This window comes from Oncorhynchus mykiss, chromosome 3, assembly GCF_013265735.2.
Source record: "Oncorhynchus mykiss isolate Arlee chromosome 3, USDA_OmykA_1.1, whole genome shotgun sequence".
Classification (NCBI taxonomy): Eukaryota; Metazoa; Chordata; class Actinopteri; order Salmoniformes; family Salmonidae; genus Oncorhynchus; species Oncorhynchus mykiss.
This window is the reverse complement of record NC_048567.1, coordinates 14,809,877-14,833,057: the sequence shown is the minus strand read 5'-3', so window position 1 is coordinate 14,833,057 and position 23,181 is coordinate 14,809,877. Positions and strand designations below refer to the sequence as shown.

General features: G+C 46.1%; 1 protein-coding gene across 16 annotated transcripts in view; it reads left to right on the top strand.

Moving 5' to 3' along the window:
• The window catches only part of LOC110510856 (kin of IRRE-like protein 1), a 53,965-nt gene that overhangs the window by 974 nt on the left and 29,810 nt on the right, over positions 1 to 23,181 (top strand). The window lies entirely within an intron of this gene.

Sequence of the window (23,181 nt, the reverse complement as noted above, 5' to 3'; positions counted from 1 at the left end):
AGTTCCGCTACTGAAAGAGCTGACCCGGGGTACTGGTTGAATGGCACTAACGCCGACCCTTACCAAAGCGCACAGTGGCGAGGTGATGCGGTTTTTGTTGCTTTACGCATCGGGCTATTTATCTGGTGTAGGCTAGGCGGGGTGTTTTTTTTTGCTGATCGTTTGGAAACAGTCCATCATGTTAGTGCACGGGTTTCTTTGATATGCAGACATAAGGCTATAGACGATGCTAACAGATCAAAACTCGTGTAATACGGGATTGTTGCCATTGAGGTATGCGGTGACATCAGAAGTCGCTGTTGAAGCAAATGGTTTTTGTGTGTGAGAGTGAGTGAAAGAGAGAGAGCACGAGACAGATAGCAAGAGAAATATAAATTAAGAGATAAAGCAGAGAGATAAAAGAGAGAAGGACAGAGAGGAAGTGTTTCTAGCCGCCTCTAGATATTCGCACTAGTCTACCAGCCTATGAGGTTGGCCGCAGGTATCACCGATCAACATTTCTAATGAGATGTGGGGGGAAACACAGTGCTATTTTCTGCTGAAACGAGCAACATGTATAGCCTAGTAGAGATAACCTGTGAACATTCCCCTAATGCAGCCAAGCAGACCTTAAAATGCACCAGCTAGGACTCGACCTCTCCACCCCGACACACTCCCTTTCTCGCCCCACACACCCCCTATCTCACCCATATTTCATTTATTTTTGAATGGGCTTTATATTTGAAACACAAAGTGGAATTTCATGGGGATTGAAGCGTGTGAGGAAACCACGTTATGTTGTAAGACCGCCGAAACAAGCTCCCCATCTCTTTTTTAGCCGACCTTTACATAAGTTTATCAAAAGGCGTGTGTCATTTATATTAAAATGTATACTAGCTTATTATGCAACCTGTATTTGTAGTTTATCAGACAACACTATTGTATTATTAATCTATATCGAAAGTAACAAGTAACAATGTAGCCTATAAAGTTGAATCAGACCTCACTCAGCCGAAAGTCCAGACCAAATAGGTTTAAGAGGGGGGACAGCTAGGCTATGTCTTGTTGTAAGTGCATAAACAGCCATGGGGTTGGATTTGAGACGGTTTTTAAACACAAGTCTCCAATTAATAATTCCATAGCCAAACGCAGCTAGGTGGAAAAGGTTGCACCACCACTGGGCTACACAAAAAAGGTCAATAATGAAACGATCTAGAAATAAAGAAAATGTCTATTAAAGGCAGCCAACAGACCCCGGGCATGGTGCAATGATTTTTCTTTTATCTGTCCAACCGCTCGTTTGTGTTATTTTTTCGTGAGGACTTCAGCCACTAGGGGCAATCGTCTGATGGGAGTCAACATTGTCGTGTCTATCGTTTGTGCAGTGGCCTTTGCCAATGATAGTTTACTATAACTGTCGCTGTACTTATAAGTCTCTTCAATGTCCAATTAGTGTGCCTCTTAGGAAAGGAGGTTTCACATTCAACTGTTCTAAACAATGGGTCTGTCTTTTGATAGGCTACTCATTTTGGCTGTGTGTGCATGTGTTTTTTTTTAATTTATTTTATTTTATTTAACTAGACAAGTCAGTTAAGAACAAATTCTTATTTTCAATGACGGCCTAGGAACAGTGGGTTAACTGCCTGTTCAAGGGCATAACGACAGATTTGTACCTTGTCAGCTCGGGGGTTTGAACTTGCAACCTTCCGGTTACTAGTGTTATTATGTGCTAGAAAATCAGTTTATGTGGACTTTGAATGGTTATGCAATATCAACATGCCTGAATATAATATAAGTAAAACCCATATAGAGCAAATAAAACCTCTAGGGTACTTTTTCCATAGTTACAGCACAGCAGGCAATATCGGCTATTGCGTTATTCTGTAAGAATACATAATCCTTTATTAATCCCGCAGAGAGGAAATGTGATTGCACCAGCCAAAACATACATCATTCTGTATGGATAGTAAACAACAATGGCCCCTTTGATTGAGTGAGACCACTGTCATAGAAAATGTACATTTAAAGTCGGAAGTTTACATACACTTGGAGTCATTAAAACTCGTTTTTCAACCACTCCACACATTTCTTGTTAACAAACTATAGTTTTGGCAAGTCGGTTAGGACATCTACTTTGTGCATGACACAAGTCATTTTTCTAACTATTGTTTACAGACAGATTATTTCACTTATAATTGTATCACAATTCCACTGTATCACAATTCCAGTGGGTCAGAAGTTTACATACGCTAAGTTGACTGTGCATTTTAAACAGCTTGGAAAATTCCAGAAAATTATGTCATGGCTTTAGAAGCTTCTGATAGGCTTATTGACATCATGTGAGTCAATTGGAGGTGTGCCTGTGGATTGATTTCAAGGCCTACCTTTAAACTCAGTGCCTCTTACCTTGACATCATGGGAAAATCAAAAGAAATCAGCCAAGACCTCAGAAAATAATAGTAGACCTCCACAAGTCTGGTTCATCCTTGGGAGCAATTCCCAAACACCTGAAGGTACCACGTTCATCTGTACAAACAATAGTACGCAAGTATAAACACCATGGGACCACACAGCCGTCAACAGAAAGGACCATGTGAAGATGCTGGAGGAAACAGGTACAAAAGTATCTATATCCACAGTAAAACAAGTCCTATATCAACATAACCTGAAAGGCCGCTCAGCAAGGAAGAAGCCACTGCTCCAAAACTGCCATAAAAAAGCCAGACTACGGTCTGCAACTGCACACGGGGACAAAGATCATACTTTTTGGAGAAATGTCCTCTGGTCTGATGAAACAAAAATAGAACTGTTTGGCCATAATGACCATCATTATGTTTGGAGGAAAAAAGGGAGAGGCTTGCAAACAGAAGAACAACATCCCGACCCTGAAGCACGGGGGTGGCAGCATCATGTTGTGGGGGTGCTTTGCTGCAGGAGTGACTGGTGCACTTCACAAAATAGATGGCATTATTTTACTAGGCAAGTCAGTTAAGAACAAATTCTTATTTTCAATGACAGCCTAGGAACTGCCTGTTCAGGGGCAGAATGACAGATTTGTGCCTTGTCAGCTCGGGGATTTGAAGTCTCTAACCACTAGGCTACCCTGCCACCCCATTATGAGGAAGCAACATCTCAAGACATCAGTCAGGAAGTAAAAAATTGGTCGCAAATGGGTCTTACAAATGGACAATGACCCCAAGAATATTCCCAAAGTTGTGGCAAAATGGCTTAAGGACGACAAATTCAAGGTATTGGAGTGGCCATCACAAAGCCCTGACCTCAATCCTATAGAAAATGTGTGGGCAGAACTGAAAAAGTGTGTGCGAGCAAGGAGGCATACAAACCTAACACAGTTACACCAGCTCTGTCAGGAGGAATGGGCCAAAATTCACCCAACTTATTGTGGGAAGCTTGTGGAAGGCTACCCGAAACAACATTTGATCCAAGTTAAACAATTTAAAGGCAATGCTACCAAATACTAATTGAGTGTATGTAAACTTCTGACCCACTGGTATGTGATGAAAGAAATAAAAGCTGAAATAAATAATTCTCTCTAATATTATTCTGACATTTCACAATCTTAAAATAAAGTGGTGATCCTAATTGACCTAAGACAGGGAATTTTTACTAGGATTAAATGTCAGGAATTGTGAAAAACTGAGTTTAAATGTATTTGGCTAAGGTGTATGTAAACTTTTGACTTCAACTGTATATTTTCATACCCAACCCCTCGTTGCTCTATTTTTATGCATGTGTGTTGTTGTTTCCAGTTTCCACGCCTTTAAACAAACATTTCCTTGGTTTTGGTGTATTATTAACGCCGGCTTTGATTCGGCTCTAGATAAAGGCTTCAAATCCCCCGACCCCTCGGATTCAGAGGATCTTACTTCTTCCAATTAACATTGAGCATCCAGGAGTAAAGTAAAGTGCTTTCGGTCAACGCTTCAGTAAATGAATTAAAAACAAAATGTTTATTGGCAGTTAAGCTGTGTTTTCTTCCCACTGTCTTTGATAAACGAGAGCCGAGTACAGACACATGGGGAGGCAGTAATTAAATTTAAATGTTGAATCAGAATACACAACGTTGTCACACTGACACCCACTCTCCTCTGGGAGGAGAAGAGAGAGGAGATGGAGATGGAACGCCTGCTGGAACTGGAACACAAGCACAAACAGACTTTTCCCTCCTAAAGAATTGTCAACGAGGATCGGGAAATACAGTATTCCCCTAACTATTGACTGTGAGGAGCACAAACAAACAACAGCAGAGTTCCAGGGTCCTCGTGGATCCATTCCTGACTAACAAACACCACAAATGGCAAACAAACTGTAATGTTCCATTTGTCATGGTAGAGTAGTCATAGATTTACCTTGTGTCTGTCACGCATGTTTTTCTCATCAGATCATCAGAGAGAGGGGAGGGTTAGAGGGGACCGGGTGTAAGATGACACCAGCAGCAGAACAATTCCTTGACAGACAGACAGCAGCTGGATGGGGAGGGGCAGCAGCCAGCATGGTTCACAGGCTGCAACACAGACAGACACACACACACGCACACACACACACACACACACACACACACACACACACACACACACACACACACACACACACACACACACACACACACACACACACACACACACACACACACACACACACACACACACACACACACACACACACACAGTCCCAGAAAACTTGGTTGTTCAATGCTTGTTCACCCATCCATATGTATGTCCTCTCTGTGGCCCTCCTCTGCAGCAGGAGCAACGGCAGCATCTATCCGTCATTTGCTTTCTCAGAATGTCCCCTGGCTTCCCACTGGAATTGGATTCCACCCTGGATCAGTATTCTGAGTAATCTTCAATGAGCTCTTTTTTGGAACCTTTAGCTTTGGTTTGCTGAGTCTCATAGGGCCAAGTTCAAAGGCTGGGAGCTGAGATCACACGTTTCCCTCGCTGCTTTTTCCTCAAGTCCTGGCTGTCGCCACTTGTGTCTAAACCCAGTGAAGCACCCTGAAAATGCATTACCATCACCATCCTCCTCTGAACTTGCCCAGTGAGGGGAATGTTTTGTGGGGCATTAGTAAGTCTAGTAGAACTCATCTACACACAAACAAACACAGCCTTCCACCATGGATATACTGTAAATACAGAATGAGGCCTAGACAGGCACCATAAGAGGAACATATATCTTTGCCTCCTTGACCCCCCCCCCCCCTCCCCCTTCCCCATTAGCAGAGATTTGTCCTGGATCTGAGCTGTGTGGCAGAAATATTTCTGTGCGATTCGGTAGCAGGGTGGCTAGGGAGGTTTGTTTTAGGGGGACTGTGCATATTTCATGAGCCTTCGCTGCTTTGAATTCTTGTGGAGGAGTCAGGCTTGGGCGGAGTGAGTGGGGGGACAGAGGAGTGTAAGGGGTTGTAGGGCGAGGGAGGAGGAGGAGTCAGGCTTGGGCGGAGTGAGTGGGGGGACAGAGGAGTGTAAGGGGTTGTAGGGAGAGGGAGGAGGAGGAGTCAGGCTTGGGCGGAGTGAGCGGGGGACAGAGGAGTGTAAGGGGTTGTAGGGAGAGGGAGGAGGAGGAGTCAGGCTTGGGCGGAGTGAGTGGGGGGACAGAGGAGTGTAAGGGGTTGTAGGGCGAGGGAGGAGGAGAGAGACAGGACTCAGAAGTGTAACTACCAGTGTGATGATCAAGTTGACACGCGGCGGGAAAACACTAGGGAATACCATGGAGCATCATGTGGGGGGGGGGAGAGTAAAATGAGAGAGAATAAGTTGGAAGGCAGAGTGGGAGAAGAGAAGCCACGTTGAGGATGAGTGTCAGACCAGGGGTGCACAGTCACAATAGCGCTGACGCAGCAGAATCCGTCTTGTGTAGAAGTCTGTTGCATTATTTAGGAGACACACCCATGGCAAAGATATGGATGAGTTTGGCCTACTTTCATTCCCACACTAGGAGTGCTCTCTGCAATGGACCCATGGCTCAAACGGGTGGAGATTTGATTTCCAGACAGACCTCATAGACTATGGAAAGGAATAGGATTCAGGGGAGGGGGCACAAATCAAACTTTAAAAGTGGTTTTTGTTTATGGCATGAGAGCTCTTAAGATTTGTTTTGTTTTGAGTGAAATTGTAGACACTTACTCGTGAGTCACTCTGCAAGAGTTATTCCCCCCAGACCAGTACACTCAGAAAACCAACAATTCATATCCATTCCCGACCACATCTTAACCTTTTATAGAGAGCCCTCCTTTATCTGCACTTTCACTTTCCCCCAGTAACTCAGAACTGACTCATCCGAAGGTACTAACAGACAAACCAACAGACATACATACAGACAGACAGACAGACAGACAGACAGTGATATAGACATACGTAGAAATACAGTCTTACAAGGGTGCAGCGGGGAGAAGCTATAACAATGGGTTACTGTCTTCCAGCCCCAAGACATGTTCATGCACACTGGCATTGTCTTCTTCCTCGGACCTCGCCTCCTTGACAAACAGCACAATGACCCCTGGGGTCTTTCTCACTCATCTTTGGCCCACAATCCCCCCAACCCCCATCCCCTCAACAACTTTGCTGTGTACAGAGGCAGAAATTGGTGGGATAATATAAACAATGGGGCTTCATAAAACAAGCTCTGTCTCTCTAATCAGCTTTGCCATGCGGAGAAACAGAGATAAAGAACTTGGCATTGTGTCCAGGGGCCTTGTTATCAGCTGTTAGCTACTTCACTGGATGTGGTTGATGGCACGGCTCAACACAACAGGGAAGGCCTTGTGTTGTGTGGGCAGCCAGGCAAGATATGCTGGAGCTGTACTACCAGCTGGGGCACTTGGCCACTTCCATCCCTGTCTTTGTCTCTCTCTCTCTCGCTTCCTCTCTCTTCGCTCTATTTTCTCCCCCTCTTTTCATTCCCTCTCTCTCTCTCTCTGCTCTCTCTCTCTCTAACTCTGTTTCTCTAACTCTCACTGCTCTCTCCTTCCCTTACTTCTCTCCTTGTCTCTGTCTTTGCACGTCCTCACCTCTGTTTCCCTACGGGGCAGAGGAAGATCCTTGCAGGAAGTGACACATAAAGACAGGGACAATGGAGGGGCTGTGTCAGCTTCCTCTTCCAAATAACTGGTCCATCCACACACACATGCCGTCCGGCCCCTCAGCCTCTCAGCCCAGGGCCCCTACCAGTCCTACAACATTCCCACTCCCATCCACTGCCAGCAGATTACTGGGCTCTATTATCACCCACTGATTAGAACACAGTAGGGAGAGAGCAGAGGCTGTGTACTCTCTGCATTCTCCTCCTCCAAACAATGGTACAGCGAGAGGGAACCCTGGGTTAATTCTTTACAAATCATTAAAACAGAGCCCAGAGGGAGAGAGTAGAGCAGTAGCACAGCCTGTGTTCAAACAGTAGCAAGCCAGCCAGCTATTTTAGTGAAAGAAATTGTAGTACATTTTTTTTTGGGGGGGGGGGTATCACATCTTTCTAGAGATATGTATCACAATTTGGCAAGACCTCCAACCTAAGAAACCCAGAGCGCATAGAGAGAGCTCCAACATACTAGACCAAGCTTTCGTTTTTATTTTCCAATCAATTCCTGCCCTCCAAGACAAGAATTTCCTATCTCCTGCCGAGACACAGAAACCAACAGCAAATTGAAATGTATCTCCCATGTTGCAGCAATATCTGGGCCTATGTTATCTTCACTAGCCGTGTTCCTCAACCTTCTTATAAAGATTGTCATGTTGGGGGGTGTTTCTGGCAGCTGGGATGGGACTGAGGGGGAAAAACCCATTCGGTTATGAATCCCGTGAGAAGCTATTTATTTGTCTATCTATATATTTTCTACTTATTTATCTATTTTTATTCCCCGCTCGATCCGTTCTTGAGATGCGGCCCGATTTTCAGTGGCTCCGCTTGAGCAGAACGACGTTAATATCATGTGGCCATTGTGTGCTATTTTGGAGAGTTGTTGTGTGTGCACGTCCATAAGTGACTCATGAAGAGCTTATCAAAGCAACGCCCTAAACTATGTGTTGCTCATAGTACACACACACACACACACACACACTAAGACAGGGGGTCAAGGGCATGCATTGGGGCAGAGGATGATGAGCTGAGATGAGTGTTTCCCGTCTTTGGGGCTATGTGCCCTTTATGGAGTGGTTAGTCAAAGCCCGACTGTCTAATTAATGACGCTCTATCTCTCAGGATGTCATGTCTCCACCCAACTCAACCCAACCAGGGGGAAATGAATGCACTCAAGGAAACAAGCGATGGCCTGGCTGGGCTGCGCAGACATTACAGAGACCAGAGGGTTGAGTGCGTGAAGGAAGAAAACTTCCATAAATCCCCTGGGCTTCAGGTCCCCTCTTTCCCCTCTCTCTGTCTCCTTCTTTCTTTCTTTCTCTGTCTTTCTTTCTTTCTCCTCCTCAAACAAAGAGCTCCATCTTCCTGCTTCCTGCCAGTTTAAACTGACAGGAATCTGAGGGCAAATATTGTGATAGTGACTCAACCGTTAACAAAAATACTGGGCTCGGCGGCCGGGAAAGGAGACCGCTTCTTAAACTCTCTTCTCCTCCTTCTTCTCTCAGTGAGAAAGGTAGGTCTCTGCCTCACGGTGTTGTTTTGAGAGGCAGACAGCTGGGTGAAGGGTTGGCGGAAAGTGTAGCAATTTTTTTTCTCCCCCTTCTCCTCCAGCAGGGAATTTAGAGCAAGGCTTTGAAACTCTCCGTGGGAGGCCGCTAGGAAAGCCAGCCAATTTGCTATCAACTGAGGGGTGTCAGTCAAAGCTCATCGATCAGGCTTTTAACTGCGGCTCCCTCAATGTCCAAACATGGTAATTTTATCGAGCTGTGTTGGAGAGGAGAGGCACGGTGAGGAGTGGGGCGACAGCCGGGGGCGGCGGAGGGTTTGGGGGATAGGGGTGAGAGTCAGTAGGTGGGTAAGGTGGGTCTCCAACTTCTGTGGTGATGAAAAGCAGGAGCTTCACACAGAGAGGCATTGGAGATCCTCTGGACAGGGGGTTGGGAGGAGATGTTTGTCTGAGCAGAGAGACAGAGAAAGAGAGCTGTGCCTCGGCCGGGGGAGGAGGGAGGGGAGAGAGAGAGACACAGAGAGGGAGAGAGAGAAAGAGAGGGGGGTCAGAAGGATTTACTGCCAGCAGCTTAGCATTAAAGGTAATGTATATGCTTGTATTGGTGTAAAGCGAACCTGTGTTTTTCTCCCAGCACAGGGTAGCTAAAAGAATAACAAAGATGTAACTGAAGTAAGAATCCAGGGTGGAAGAATTGAAAGGGGTTGTTTCAACGCCTCAGGGCGAAACATTACATCCTGAGGTATCCCTTTGCCATGAAGATGGACTTAAGACACAGAATATTTTTTGAAGAAGGGGTTTTGTGTGTGTGTGTGTGTGTGTGTGTGTGTGTGCGTGTGTGTGTGTGTGTGTGTGTGCGTGCGTGCGCGTGTGTGTGTGCACGTGTATGTGCGCGTGCGTGTGTGTGTGGGTGGGTGAGGTGTCGGAGAGGTGAATCTGAACCCACTTCCAAAACTATCTCAGTTTATGAGGTAGTGCTAAATAATGAATGGGCCGTGGCCTTTCCTGATCCTGACTACATTCCAGTAGAATTCCAGCAGGGTTAGGGTCTGGAGAGCTAAGTGACAGGGGCGAACCCTATACACCTCTACACCCCTGCACCCCCGCCAGGAGACAGCAGCAGTCCCTCCTAGGGTTGCACCAATCTGGTAACTCCTTAAAAGGAGGAGGAGCGGGAAGAACTGATTGTTCCCTCCACAGATTGGGCTACTACGCCCTTCTGCTACAGGATGATGTCTGTTTGCTTTTGAAAGTCCCAGCCATGGTGTATGGAACGCTCTGGAGGATAGGGGAGGAAGGAGGAAGGGGGGTGTCAATAGAGACAACAGCAAGGATAGAGGTAAGGGAGAAGCAGAGATAGAAAGGGGAGAAAGAGAGAAAGGGAGTGAGAGAGGGAGAGTGTTTCAGACACATACACAATAGGGATGACATTGCCTAAGATGATGTGAGTGTGAATCCAGTGTCAGTCTATGACAGATGATATAGCCTGCTATTGATAGGATAGTTGGGCTGGAGGGAGGGAAGGAGAGAGTATAGATACTGCAGGTTTTCAGGGAGTTTCCAAACAGAGACAGATAGAGCAGGAGATAACATTGGAGGAGAGAGGAGTGGACGGAGGGAGGGAGAGGGCGATGAGACGCAGAGTTCCAGGCTGCATCCATCATGTGGTTTGGTGCAGGAGCCATTTCTACCCATTGTTCTCCATCATTTGTTTTCTCAGGGCTCTGCTGAGGGGGGGTTTAGCCATTTGTTTGTGCGCTAATTGCGTAAGTGAGACAGCATAATTAGACGTAAAGATAAACAGACAAAGGCAGAGAAGAGCGATAGATAGCCACAGGGAGATAGATACAGAGGTGCAGATGAAATTAGATGTGTAGACGACGGAAATGTCCCTCTCCATTTCAACGTTCAAGGCTGCCAAGAAGGAGGAGGAGGATGAGTAGGGGTGTGGTATAAAGTACAGGAGACAGAGAGAGACGGAATGATAATGGATGAGAGAGAGGAGGAGAGAGAAGATGTCTTCACAGCCTGCACTTTGAGGCGCAGCCCAATGCTGCCTAAAAAGTCACCCCATTTGATGCGGGGAGAGGGGGAGGGGAGGGGATAGAGAGGGAGAGAGAGAGCAAGGGGAGATGAGGAAGGAGAGAGAGGGAGAGAAAGAGTAGGAGAGAGAAAGATTAACACTCTGAAGCAGAAGAGAGAGGAGAGGGAGAGAGAGAGGGAGGGAGGGGGGACGAGAGGGAAACAGAGAGCAAGAGATCGTCTCTCCTCCAGATCAAAGGCAGTGTCTGGTCCCTGGAAGTGCCTGTTTGTTTTCAGTTGTTTGGGAGGGTCTCCAACCTCCATGTGTGAGGCCACAGGGCCCTGCTCCTGTCTCCGTCAGACACAGCCCTGACACACACACACAAACCTGACACACACACACACACAACCCTGACACACACACACACAACCCTGACACACACAAACACACACCGTTTTATCTCTGTTTCATACACCTCAAACACAGCCACCTGCCAAACCATCACTAAGAAGACACAGCACACACTCTCTGGCACTGCTATACACACACCCCAGCACCACTACACAAACCCCAACACCACTTTACACACACCCTGGTTTGTGAGTGTGTGAGGTTGAGGAGGTGGGGAACATGTGGAGCAGTAAGCTGCAGGCAGACAACAGAAGAGCAGCAAGTCCTCAGTCTGTCCTTCAACTTGTTCAATGGAGAGATGTCTGGAGTGAGATGATTACAGGTTACTGTCTGAAACTACAGCCCAAGACTAATCAGTCTGGGGAAGATCGTTTGTGAAAAACCTGCAGCTCCTGTTATACTTTCAGGGCCGGATTAAGAAATCTAATTGGGAGTTGTTGAGAAAAACTGTTTCTATTGGTTCTACAGACAGACTAGTCTTCTCTTTTCAGCAGTAGCCATTTTTTTTTACAAACAGCATATTTTTCCCTTAATTGTACTTTGAAATCTGCAAAACGCAAACCGACAGCTGCAACCATCCATAGAAATATAATCCATAGATGCTAGTTCCCATTCAAGTCAGGACTGGTATCCATTGCTAGTGTACCCATGAGTTTAATAGTAAAATTGCCAGGGTAAGAGGTTACAATATCCCTCTATGGATTATATGTCTATGGCCACAATGCAACAAGCTGTATATTTGACGTGCATACTGCCAAACTGCAGCCTTCCTGACTGTAGGCACACCGGTAACTTCCAAACACTTGAGTAAATGCATTTTCCTGGCAAAGTTTAAGTCCACATGTAGAATCTATGCCAAGGAGCATTCAATCTGTTCTGGCAGCTCATGCTGGCCCAACACCCTTATAAGACACACACTGTTAAATAAAGGTTAATTAAAAATCAAATACACTTTATGTTGGTGTTTCCTATATTTTGGCAGTTACTTGTATGTGCTTGTGATAAAACGTAATCCACAGTTATATGTTTTATAAACTATTGATCCACTATGGGTAAATGATGCTCTCTGGTGTTTTTGAACATTGAGAGTGGTCTCCTGTGTTGTTGGGTATTTTGTGTGTGTGTGTGTGGGGGGGGGGGTTATTGAGAGACTGACAGTATTTCTGGTGTTATTTGAGAACTATTGAATGACTGTACCAAGCCGTCACAGTTGTTTATCTTTTAACACAGTGACAGTGCTGGCAGTTTGAAGTTGCTCGTAGTGCACTAGATAGACATAAAGTGGTCATATTGGGGTTCTGAAAAGCCTGGGTCCAGTCACGACTCCAGTGTGTGTGTGTGTGTATGTGTGTATGAGAGATGGTTTCTGCATGTATGTGTGTGAGTGAGGGTGCACGTGCGCCCGAGCGCATGCTCCGTCCTCCTGACTCTGCGTGGGTGTGTCCAGGAGTGTCACCCGCTCTTTCAGAGCTCTGGCGCAGGGAAGGAAGATAAATGGGACATTAATGGAACCACTCAATCACAGGCTACTTAAAAAAAGCTGACCATAGACTGTGGGGCAATCAGTCCTACTCCGAGGCCCATTCAGTCTGCGTTCAGCCTGGGCTCGAGGAGGGCGGTTCTGGGTCCTTCAAACTCTGGATTAGCCATTCACTGCTCCATAGACCACGGCCTAACTGCCTTACACTGCCTAACTGACTGAGCAGTCCTTTAGAAAGACCATAGGGGCTGGAGAGAGTGATCGCTCTCTTAAAAAATAGCTCTGATTGTTCTTGGAGGTCTTTAAAAGCCAGTTAGATTTGTGCTCCTTTGTCTTGCACCTCCGGGAGTTAGTGACTACTAATAGTGACTATGTTGTGTGAAGGTTTTGTTTGGTGTGTGCTTTTGATTTTTGTTCGGTTTAGTTAACAGCGGATATGTTTTTTAAGTGGTGCATGGTTTTCTTAGTGTCACGAAAACTCCCTCTCCGGCCTCTAGGTCATCAGGCTGCTGATTATCCCGCACACCTGTCACCATCGTCAAGCACAACAGCGCCTCATGACACTCACCTGGACTCCATCACCTCCTTGATTATCCTCCCTATATCTGTCCCTCCCCTTGGTTCTTTCCTCAGGTGTTATTGATGTTTTCATGTTGGTGCGTAGTGTAGTGTTACGTGTTTCTTGTGTCATTTATTAAAACACTCACTCCCTGAACTTGCTTCGCGACTCTCAGCACACTAGTTACACTTAGGTGAGAACAGGAATGAATGGGGAGGGAAAATCTATGGTTCTTCAGCTGTGCCGTAGGAGCATGACGGTTGCTTTAATGGTGTGAAAATGAACGGTGGCCATGTCAATTCCACCTTGACCACCTCTGGGGTCAATTCGGAACTGTTGCTTCTGATTCATTTCCTGTAGCTTTGATTAGAAAGGCACGGTGGTCTAGAAAAGCCTTTTCACACTTACCGCCGGGGGTACGGAAGAGGAAGCTGCCATCTTGTGTGAAACATGAACTGTGTTGGCCAACACCACAAAGGTACAAACACAACACTGGGGTCAAAATGTTCCCCCTCTCTGCACCATACAACCAACCACTCTTTAATTTCTTCTCTCTCTCTCCCTCCCTTCTGGGTAATGTGTTAACGAGCAACAGCTTCTCCGAATACCCATAACATTAGTGTGTGTGTGTGTGTTTTCACACCAATTAATGAATCGCTTTGCGAGGCTGTTGAGGTGACGACGGCTTGTCTCTTGCCGGCGCGCGGGTGGGTGTGTTTCTTCCCCCTTTCTCTCTCCCGTGTTAGACTGTTCTCTCTCCCGTGTTAGACCGCGAGTGTGCCTGTGATGGCAGGGTCCTCACTGACACTTTACATTAATTAGCCCTCTCTGTAATTAGCGCAGGGGGACGAGTGGGAACATGAGAGACCTGAACACAAGCCCAATCAGAGGGGCCAACGGGTTTGATTCAACGTCAGTGAGAAAGTTCACACATATGTAGAATTCCTGGCTCGACTCGGACAAACTGCGTTTTCACACTCAAATTAGCAGGGATGTGGATTGGGAAGATTGGACTCTTGAGAGGAAAAAATAAGACCCTTTTCATTATCCTGACTTGTTTTTGAGTTTGGTGACCATTAATATAAAACCAGACTCCCTCTCTCTCGTTCTCTTTCCTCTCCTCCTCCACACTAGCCCTTCCTCCTGGGGCACTGCAGAACAATTATTTTGCTCTCCTCCCTCTCAATCCCTCCCTCTCACTCCAGATAATTCAATCTGTCCAATATCAAATAATCTTCCCCAATTTTTCAGCCCATTTTAACCTTATCGCTCAAACAGCCGCCTCTAGGGGGTGAGTCTCGTTCCACCTTGTTAAAAGAGAAGGGGAGAGAAAGAGAGAGAACCCGGGAAAGGGGGATGACAAATAGCTCTCTGAGGAGTGGTTTGAGGAGCTTCTGTTTGCCATTCTCACAGGCAATATGTGAAAGAGCCGGCAAAGATAGAGAAAGGGGGGGGGGAGAAAACCAGAGAGGAAAAAGAGAGGATGGAGGGAATATTAGTGAAAGGGTGGGGGATGAGTGTAGGCTAGGAGATGAAAGTAAAGTTGGCCTGGTGTTACCACTCTACTCTAACTTGTGTCCCACAGCACTGTATAACACGCCCCTCTACAAGGTCTCCCCCATTCAGAATTACAATCCAATAAGGTTGGGCTTGGTCCTGTTGGTCTTTGTTCCCCCATAGTGTTTACCCTGTCCTCCGGCTCCACTCGCTGCCTAATCTACCCAAGAGCTGAATGGCAGTAGGTCAGGGACAAGAGTAGGGACAGAGCCGAAGGAGGGAGGAGAGGGGTGAGGGAGGGAAGACGGGAGGGAGGGAGGTGGAGTAAAGGGTTAATTTTTCCTTCTCTCAATATTTTTCTCCACCATTCCATTCTTTGGGTTGTTTCCCACTCTCCGGTTCTCCCACTCTCCTTCCTCCTCTTTTCTTTTCACTTTTAATCTGTCTGCTTGATTGTTCTAAGCTGCTTTCAGCCGGCCCATGGGAGAGCTGGAGGTCTGGAGTCTGTTTTAATTCTGATTTAAAAGAAGCCTTTCTCAAGAAAGGAGATGTAAGAGTAGGCCAGGCTGAGGAGAGTGAAGGAGTGGAGGTGGGACAGATTGCATGGCGGTGGTGGAATAGGATGGGAGGCAGAGAGGTGGCTTCAGCAAACCCCAGAAGTCACGGAAATAGAAAAAGATAAATGCCACACAATCTCTCTTTCCAATCTCCTCTCTCTCTTGTGCTTAAACACACACACATACGCACTCGCAGGCATTGGGCTGGTTTAAGCCAAATGGGATATTTTTTCTCCTATCTGTAATCAAGCGGCACAATCTATATACAGTAGATTGATCTCAACTTCCTGTGATTCATACCATATCCTGTGGAGACGATATGGCCAGCTGAGAGGGTTATCTCCACGCTCTGTCTAATGATCGATAATCTCCCCGGATGGCTTTAAGAGCCTGCAACGCTCCACTTGTTTATCAGTGCCACAAACCAGGGTCCACAGACAGATGAACTGTGAACTGCAAATGAAAAAAATTATAAATCAGTATTTGCAGAGAGAGAAGAGAGATAGCCGTTTGGCATAATTGCACTAGCTAAAACTTTTTGGCTGCTGTGTGGAGTGGACAGTCATGGTGTGGGTAGATAGTGGTCCATTTCCCTGATTGATGGGGTTATACTTGGTTGGCAATGTCACCGTTGTGGACACTCTGGACATCCTTGTTAGACACTTAATTTAAAGGCCTTATCGCACTGAGACACAGTGAGATTCTCCCAATATAAGTTTGGACATCAAAGATACTGGCACTGGCACCAAGACTCTATTCATTACTGCAGCCAGGCAGATAGGCGAGCTGCAGGGCAATGTGTGTGTGCTTGTGTGTCTCTCTCTCTAGTTCTCTCTCTTTGTGTGAGTGTTTTCTCTGTTTGCATCTCTGTGTGTTTGTTTGTGTCTCTTCCTTTGTGTATGTGTTTGAGTGTGAGTGGTGAAATAGTCACACATCTGTCCCTCAACTAACAACCCCCACCCCCCCCCCCCCCCCCCCCCTCCAGAAAATGGAGTGACACAATGAAGTGGTTAAGTTTATCAAGCCACCAGCTTTGCTCAGGCAGGCAAGGTGTTAAGGGCCAGGCAGAGGTCAAGGGCCCAGCCCACATCACACAGTCAGGGACCATATGTCCAGGTCCTCCAGTCAATGGGCCAGCCCTGCCAGCAGGACAAAGACCCATTCACACCCACTGAGCTCTGAGGAAATCTGCAATTCTACGCTGCCATTAGGCCAGAAAACAGCACCAGTGAGTAAACACCAGGGATACACCGAGTTACAGATATGGAGAGAGGGGAAAGAGGGAGAGAGAGGGAATGAGAGGGAGGGGGAGAGAGGGAATGAGGGGGAGAAAGAGAGACAAAGGGTGAGAGAGCGAGAGAGAGAGAGAGAGGGGGAGAGAGAGGGAATGAGGGGGAGAAAGAGAGACAAAGGGTGAGAGAGCGAGAGAGAGAGAGAGAGAGAGAGAGAGAGAGAGAGAGAGAGAGAGAGAGCGTGGGGGCTGCAGGGAGGGTCTCTAAGGGCCCTCTGGAGAGAAGTCTGCTGCAGCCCTGTGGAAGAACAGAGAGATGGGTCCACAGCACAGGGCATCATCCTCAGCCTGCCTGTAATGCCTAGTAAAGGTCCTTCTTTCTTTTTCTCTCTCTCTCTCTCTCTCTCTCTCTCTCTCTCTCTCTCTCAATTCAGTTCAATTCAAAGGGCTTTATTGGCATGGGAAACATATATTTACATTGCCAAAGCAAGTGAAATAGACAATAAAAAATGAACAGTAAACATGACACAACATTACATTCCAAAGGAATAGAGACACTCCAAATGTCAAATTATGGCTATATACAGTGTTGTAATGATGTGCAAATAGATAAAGTACAAAAGGGAAAATAAATCAACATAAATATGGGTTTTATTTACAATGGTGTTTGTTCTTCACTGGTTGCCCTTTTCTTGTGGCAACAGGTCAGAAATCCTGCTGCTGTGATGGCACACTGTAGAATTTCACTCAATAGATATTGGAGTTTATCAAAATTGGCTTTGTTTTCAAATTCTTTGTGGCTCACTGTGTAATCTGAGGGAGATATGTGTCTCTAATATGGTCATACATTTGCCGGAGGTCTCTCTCTCTCTGCCTCTCTCAATTCAATTCAATTCAAGGGCTTTATTGGCATGGGAAACATGTGTTAACATTGCCAAAGCAAGTGAGGTAGACAACATACAAAGTGAATATATAAAGTGAAAAACAACAAAAATTAACAGTAAACATTACACATACAGAGGTTTCAAAACAGTAAAGACATTACAAATGTCATATTATATATATATACAGTGTTTTAACAATGTACAAATAGTTAAAGGACACAAGATGAAATAAATAAGCATAAATATGGGTTGTATTTACAATGGTGTGTGTTCTTCACTGGTTGCTCTGCCTCTCTCTCTCTCTCTCTCTCTCTCTCTCTCTCTCTCTCTCTCTCTCTGCCTCTCCCTCTCTCTCTGCCTCCGTCACTCACAACTCTGTAAGGCCAGCAATAAGGCCAGCAATAAATGCCAGGAAGGATACCAAGCTGGGATGAAAGCTATTCCTCTCCTGTACAAGCTTTGAGGATATGTTTTCCTGGAGTAAGAAGAGAGGAGGTTGGGTTAAGAGAAGGGTGGAGAAGGATAGGCTTTATACAGTTATGTTGCATTTGAATGGCCCACAGTAAACCCATCCCATCATAAAATAATATTTTGTGTGTCATATCCTGTTGTGTGTGCACTATGGAATATTTGCCAGTCCCACCAGCACTGAGTAAAGTGTAGAGGGGGAGGAGAAGGGGGGGGATCCTGAGGGGGGAGTAGATCACACATATTTTCTTTCACTGCAGCGATGAATATGGAAGAAAAAAGGTCAAACTTGACTGGAAACACTACAGTAGATCACAATTACAGTCCAGGCCCACATTTCATACATCAAGTCCCCGCTGTGATGTCTCATCAGCCCCTGGTCACACTGGAGAGGCCCACGCCGCACATTATCAAAGATTGATGGGGTGTCCTACTTAAAGCCAGGGGGTGGGGGGTGTGTGTGTGTGGGGACGGGACTTTGGGTTATCTGCGGGAGAGAGAAGGGGGGCATTGGGTGTTGGTTGTGTGGCCACGTGCCAGCAGTAATCGCCCAACAACTTTGCCGCCCAGTGCCTGCATAGTAGTTTGAGGTTCTGCCAGGCTCCACCATTACACAACCACATGACCACAGCCTTGATGTACTGGAGAAGTTGCAATGCCTGACGTTACAAGATCAGCACTTACAAGACAGTACTAGCTGAGTCAGGAGTTTACAGAGAAGAAGACACGAGCTGAACAAATGTTAAAAGGGTTGGCTTCACTCTTGTCTTCCGTCTCTCTCCCTCCCACCCACCTTGGAAAAACTAAACAAACTGAGTGAACAAACAGGCAGACCTTTCCCTCCAAATCCCCCTCTTTCTAATACCACACACCTCAACCCATCCCTCCATCCCTTTTCTTCCCTGCTGGCTGCCATCCTCCCCGTCTTCTTGTTCAGAGTGCTTGCTTAATAATTAATTGATTAATTAGTTCTCTCATTAATAATTTATTCATTAATCACGGCCTGCTTTTTCTAGAGGAAGCGGTGGAATCTGAAAAAAAAAGCCTGTTATCACATTTCACTTTAATTGCGCGGCTGCACTAATCAACGCTTAAAGAAATTGAGTTTCAGGAAATTCGTTTTTCCCTCCTTTCCCCCTCTTCTTCCCCAACACAAAGCAGGATGTACTGAGGTCGGCAGGTAATGTTTCCTTCCCCCTCTCTTCTCTTTATTGTACTCTGAAAGCCCTTAGTCATCTCCAATTTTAAAAGAATGTCTCAAGGCAGAAGTAATCTGATGAACGAAATCAAATTTGGCGCTTAATTAAAACTTGGCTTTTTCCTCACCTTTCCCAGAGAAAGGGGAATAGAAACGGTGGTGGCCGGTGAAACAGCGGGCATTGATGAGTAAACGACAGTTTGAAAACGGTTTGTAAGAGGACACAGGCGCTGGGGTTGTGGAGGAGAGGTCTACGTTGTTTCCCCGGGATCTATGGCTCTCCCGGGACGTCGCTGGGTCATTTGCGTTTCAGTCTCATGCACACAGAGATGTGGGGAAGAGTAGCTTAGACAAAATAAAATAATATAGCTGTGTGATACAACCGTGAGAGTGAGAATGAGTAAAAAGCATTGTGAAATGGTTTAATTACATTCATGTTTATCCCTGTTGGATACACAGTTCACACACAAGTCATTTTCTCCCTCTGAAGCCCTCTGTCAGGTCCTGGGAAGAGAAAAAAATTCCATCTCAAATTAGAGGGAAGCTTCAACGGAATGGATGCCAATTCGACATTAACCTCTAAGCTTTATAAAGCACACACATTAAGCAGCACTAATGAGACTCTCATTGAACCAGTCTTTCTTTATTTTCAAACGCACACAAAAAAATTGCTTTGACTTCAATGTGCCGCCCCACTGTTACCGACAGAGGTTGCCTCTGCTTTATAGTTCAACAACACCAGCACACAGCACAGCAGCATCAGCAGGCAACAATAGTACTGACATGCATACATTTACAACGTTACCACCCTAATTAAAATTTAATCATAATAAAGGAAGAAAAAAAAGCACTACTTCCTATCGCGAAGAGCCAAGGGGGCCTCCACTGGGCTCAATTAGGAAGTGTAGGCCACAAATCCCTGGACTAAATTAATTGACACCCCAGGGCATTGGACCCAGAGTCCCAGTGGTGGAGTCTAAGTGGAGAATTCCTTTGTTTTCATTTCCTTTGCCTTTGAGCGAAAGTGCAAGAGAGCAAGAAAGGGGAGGAGGCACTCTAACATGATCTTTTCATTGTTTTATGGATTTTTAATCTATTGTTTAATGATTTGTTTTTGTTTACTTGCGGTTTCCTGCAGCTGGGGAGCGAAGTGAGGTGGATGTAAGAGTTGTATTTATTTTTTTGCTTGCCATTTTTGAGCAGCTAGGCTTCCCATCACATGTTGAGCACTAGTGCCATTTTATCCAGCATGTCAGCTGTTGTGTGCACACTAAACCCAGGCTTTTGCAAACGGCACAAGAAGTTAAGGATTTAAAAGCACAGTAAATTATACTGAAAGCCCTTCCAAGCAGTACTAGAGAGAAGGAGGGAGAAGAGAGAGGGAGAGACAGAGGAGAGAGAGAGAGATCGAGGGGGCGGACTGGGAGTGAGTATGACACACTGATTCAGCCAGCAGCTGTCTTGTACTGAAAACCCCAGGGGGCAAGAGGGAACCAAATGACAAGGCTGGCTCAATCAACATCTTGTCAGACTGTTGGCTGATGTGTACAGACAATTTTATACCGCCAACCCCCTCCTCTGCCCTCCTCTTTATTTTTCATGGCTTTTCATTTCCAGTCGTCGAGCCAGCCAGTCAGCTAGCCACCCCCTGTATAGTGTCAGCTCTTAGGCACTGGAGTGGAGCAGTGAATGGAATGGCAACTGTGGTATAATGACACTCAGAGAACTTCTCCTGCTCACTAGAGACACCAGAGAGAGCACAGGAAGAGTCTGTGCCAGTGTCTCTGACACACACTCCACACACACTCTCTCTCTCTCTCTCTCTCTCTCTCTCTCTCTCTCTCTCTCTCTCTCTCTCTCTCTCTCTCTCTCTCTCTCTCTCTCTCTCTCTCTCTCTCTCTCTCTCTCTCTCTCTCTCTCTCTCTCTCTCTCTCTCTCTCTCTCTCTCTCTCTCTCTCTCTCTCTCTCTCTCTCTCTCTCTCTCTCTCTCTCTCCCCACACACACCCACAAACACACACAAACACACACTCTTCACAATCCACAGACACAGACATTCCACACACACAGTATTTATCCCTTCAGCACTACTCGGACCTCTCCTCCTTTCCTCTCCACCTCTCTATCCCTCATCCACTGTGTCTGTGGTGGCAGGTGCCCAGGGAGACACAGCCGCTGCTTGCCCATGCGATCAGCTCCTCCTTGGCCCGCCTCCCTTGCAGTCCGCCTCGCCCTGATGGGAGCAGCGTGAAAATCAACGTCATGCAGGGTGACAGCACATGTGACGGACTGATTACAGCATTCCATCAATCGCCTCTTACAGCCCTGACCCTTTACAATTGAGACCTGACAGGAGACCACTTTTATGGTTATTTTTCTTTACAACCGTACAGTACCTCAGGTTTTTCACTCCAGTGTGTCTTTTCTTGTTGTTGCCTCCCGCTGTCCTGGTTCTTCTAGCACAGTGTGTTGACAAGCTGACACAAACCCTTGCAATTTTCACGCCTGGGATGGAGAAAAAGAGGGAGAGAAAGGGATAGGGAGAGAGAGAATTAGAGAGTGTGTGAATGAGAGAGAGAGAAAGAGAACAGAGAAAGAGAGAGGGACAGGGATGCTGGGTGACGATGCTGACGGGGGAGTGTGGAGAGGAGAAGGCGCTGTGTCAGAAAGAGCTAAAGAAAAGACAAATCAATAATTACTAACAGGGGCTTGAAGGGGATTTATTTCAGGGATCATGGCTGACTGACTGTATAGTGTGAGAGATACACAGAGGAAGGGGAGATGGGGGAAGCTGGCGAAGAGGGTGACTTGTGGAGGGATGGACGGATGGTAGAAGAGAATGGTGGGTATGGAGGGTGTTGGGTGGTGAGGGGAGGGGGGGCAGGCGTGTGGATGGATGGGCTGATCTTCTCCGTATAAAAGAGGTCCCGGTCTGAGCCAAGAATCTTCACAATGGAAGAAAGGCTGAAAGGGGAGTCTAGGAGGATTCAACTCCAGCAAAACAGCTCTTAAAAAGCTGTTAGACTGCAATTTAGACGACAAAAATGCACAAAGGGGAGAAAAGGGGGGTTATGGGTAGAGAGATAAGAAAATTGTGTCTGGAATGCGAGGTGGAGGAGATAAGGCATTAGAGACAAGGCCAGATAAAGGGAGAGAGACAAACACAGGCATGCTTCAGCCAGGACCATGTCTGAAGACCAGAGAAGCAGTTGCAGGCGGTCACAGATTCAGCCTGTGTCTGTGTCTGGAGACTAGAGACTATGGTGGTGTTTGGGTGGTGGGTGGTATCCTCTGCTCGCTTCCCTCCAAGTCCACACAACTCCCGTAGGAGACATGGTAATGAGATTACAGCCTGGCCCAATCAGACCTGTTGACGGTAGGGAGCAGTGATGCCCGTTGTAACAAATTCTTCAGCTCAGCTGCCTAAGAATTATGTGCTGTCGTTCTACACATGCTCACATACATAGCGGGATATTTACACTTTCACACACACACATACACACGCATATACACACATACAGTGCCTTGCGAAAGTATTCGGCCCCCTTGAACTTTGCAACATTTTGCCACATTTCAGGCTTCAAACATAAAGATATACAACTGTATTTTTTTGTGAAGAATCAACAACAAGTGGGACACAATCATGAAGTGGAACGACATTTATTGGATATTTCAAACTTTTTTAACAAATCAAAAACTGAAAAATTGGGCGTGCAAAATTATTCAGCCCCTTTACTTTCAGTGCAGCAAACTCCCTCCAGAAGTTCAGTGAGGATCTCTGAATGATCCAATGTTGACCTAAATGACTAATGATGATAAATACAATCCACCTGTGTGTAATCAAGTCTCCTTATAAATGCACCTGCACTGTGATAGTCTCAGAGGTCCGTCAAAAGCGCAGAGAGCATCATGAAGAACAAGGAACACACCAGGCAGGTCCGAGATACTGTTATGAAGAAGTTTAAAGCCGGATTTGGATACAAAAAGATTTCCCAAGCTTTAAACATCCCAAGGAGCACTGTGCAAGCGATAATATTGAAATGGAAGGAGTATCAGACCACTGCAAATCTACCAAGACCTGGCCGTCCCTCTAAACTTTCAGCTCATACAAGGAGAAGACTGATCAGAGATGCAGCCAAGAGGCCCATGATCACTCTGGATGAACTGCAGAGATCTACAGCTGAGGTGGGAGACTCTGTCCATAGGACAGCAATCAGTAGTATATTGCACAAATCTGGCCTTTATGGAAGAGTGGCAAGAAGAAAGCCATTTCTTAAAGATATCCATAAAAAAT